We start from the raw sequence: 2,701 nt of genomic DNA, 5'->3' as shown, positions 1-2,701 counted from the left end.
GTACCAGGTAGGGACTGAGGGATGCTGGGAGAACCTGGCGGTCAGCATCACCTTTGATAGCTGTTGTTCACGGGTTTGAGACATAGTAATTTCATCTCTGTGGATAAACCCTCCTCATTCTTGGGGTCATTTCATATGTGTGATACACTATCACCGTTCCTGGGCTCACCCCATCTGCAAGTGATCCATCCTTGACACTCCTGGGGTGACTCCGTGTGTGAAGACCTGGCTCCCCGCCCCCCCTCTTGGGCCAGCCAACCATATTATCAGGGAACATGATTAATGACTTTTGACCTTGCAAACCAGTTATGGCTTACCTTCATCCTTCATGAAACAGCTCCAGCCAGTCGTCACCAGCATTGAGGGTCTCTGAGGTGGAGTGGACATCTTTTTTTAACCTTTAATTTTTATGCTTTTAAACACTGGTAAGTGCCCTGACTAGTATTCTGTCAATTTAGTACAACCGAGAGTCATTCGAAAACAGGAATTCTCCACTGAGAAAACGCCTGCTTGAGATCCAGCTGTGATGGATGGGGGAGGGCCGAGTCCATTGTGGGTGGGGCCATCCCTGGGCTGGTGGTCCTGGGTTCTATGAGAAAGCAGGCTGAGCAAGCCATGGAGAGAAAGCCAGTGAGCAATTCTCCTCAGTGGCCTCTGCATCAGCTCCGGACTCTACGGGCCTGCTGTGTTTGAATTTCTGCCCTGACTTCCCTTTCACTGTGATGAACAGTGAAAGCTGGAGCAGGCTGATAGACGTATAAGCTGAAAAAATCCTTTCCTCCCCAACGTACTTTTTGGTCATAGTGACTCATCAGAATAAGAGCAACCCTAACTATGATAATAAGTAGGAGTAGTAGCAGCAGTAGTAATAAAAACAACCTTGGGACTTAATAATAATAATAATAATAATTGGGACTTAATAATAATAATAATAATAATAATAATAATAATAATAATAACAACAACAACAACAATAACAATAACTACAACAACACCCTGTGCCTAACCGAACAGTTGAGTGGGTCTGAGGACAGAACTCGACTTACAGGTCAGTTCCTGGGGTTTCTTAGAGGTTAAGAAGATTAGAATTTCTGGGGTTAGCTTGGCAGCTCAGCTGGTAGGGTGCATGTCGAGGGTGCATGAAACCCTGGAATATACCCCCAACACTGCGTTACACCTGGGCGTGGTGGGGCACAGTAATGCCAGCACTGGGGGGGGGTGGGGGGTGGGAGGACCAGAAGTTCAAGGTTCGACATTCATGGCTACGTAGTAAGTTTAGGGACAGTCTCAATGCGGTGGTTTGAATGAGGATGGCCCCCATGGGCTCATAGATTTGAATGCCTGGTCACCAGGGACTGGCTCTATTTGGAAGGATTAGGAGGCGTGGCCTTGTTGGAGGAAGTGTGTCCCTGGGGGTGGGCTTTGAGGTTCAGGAGCTGCTATTGGATCAGGATGTAGCAAGAAACTACTTCTCCAGCATCATTTCTGCCTGTGGGCTGCCATGCTTCTCTCCTTGGTGACAAGGGACTTAAAACTCTGAAACTATGGGCAAGCCCCAATTAAATGTTTCCCTTTTTTCCCTTTTGTTTGTTTGTTTATAAAGCAAGTTTATTTCTGCAGAGGAGGTGTCTTATGTTTACATCCAGGGAAGCAGCAGAAAGAAACTCTTGCCTCTCAGAACTGGGTCCCTGAGTCCTCAGCAGCAGTATCTTTACTGGGGACCAAAGATGTTGGGATCATGAAGAGTCAAACTAGTCACCAGTTGTTCAAAGTTACCCAGGCTCCAAGGTGGACATGACAGATTTTCAGGGCCAAGGGACCTGCTGTTAGTCGGGGGCTAACTGAAAGTGAGCAAGAGGTTAAGTCTGGCACCCGGGCAGCTGAAGCAAGGCCTGATGAAGCGCGGCCTCCTTTGCCACCTGCTGCTTGTCAGAAAGGAACCAGGCATCTTGACAGCACCCCTCCTCCCCCCAGGGATAAGTTCTCCAAACAGAGAGGCTGCACAGATAACCCGTGCAAGGCCCTAGCCTACCCTGCACCCCACCAATGTCCTCACAATAGTACCACACAGCCCCTTTGTCCCACACGTGGGCCTGCAGGAAGTTCCATGATCACATTCCATTTGGTCATGGGATGGCAGAAACGTTCTCGGTTATCCGGAAGGAGGTCGCTCACATCAATGGCTCCAGGGGGAAGGATGTCGGAGAAGGCGCCTCCGAACAGTGGACAGTTTCTAGTGGGATCCATAGATCTCAAGACTTGAGTCTGGACATCAGTGAGGTTTTCAAGACACCTTCATAGGCCTTCGAGGCATCATTTGCTCTGGGGTTCCTGAAGCGCCCACCACCTCCTCAGGGCCTACTAATCTCATTCAAATGTTTTCCTTTTTAAGAGTTGCCTCTGTCATGGTGCCTTTTCACAGCAATAAAACCCTAACTCAGACAGTGAGATACAGGAGACCTTGCCTCAAAACAAAACAATACACATGCTGTAAGCTATAACAAAGAACTATAGGCAGGAAGATAGAACCTTTATAGATTGTTCAGTCATATTCTTTCTTTCTCTCTCTTTCCTTTCCTTCCTTCCTTCCTTCCTTCCTTCCTTCCTTCCTTCCTTCCTTCCTTCCTTCCCCCCTCCCTCTTTCTCTCTTTCTCTCTTTCTTTCTTTCTTTCTTTCTTTCTTTCTTTCTTTCTTTCTTTCT

At 47.6% G+C, this 2,701-nt stretch overlaps 1 pseudogene; it reads right to left on the bottom strand.

Moving 5' to 3' along the window:
* Nucleotides 1-1,703: 1,703 nt before the first annotated feature.
* LOC129679221 (ran guanine nucleotide release factor-like) lies at nt 1,704-2,568 on the bottom strand (annotated as a pseudogene).
* Nucleotides 2,569-2,701: the final 133 nt, after the last annotated feature.

This window comes from Psammomys obesus, unplaced genomic scaffold (assembly GCF_907164565.1).
Source record: "Psammomys obesus unplaced genomic scaffold, mPsaObe1.curated_primary_1811, whole genome shotgun sequence".
Lineage (NCBI taxonomy): Eukaryota > Metazoa > Chordata > Mammalia > Rodentia > Muridae > Psammomys > Psammomys obesus.
The sequence above is the reverse complement of the archived record's forward strand: the minus strand, read 5'-3'. Positions and strand labels throughout refer to the sequence as shown.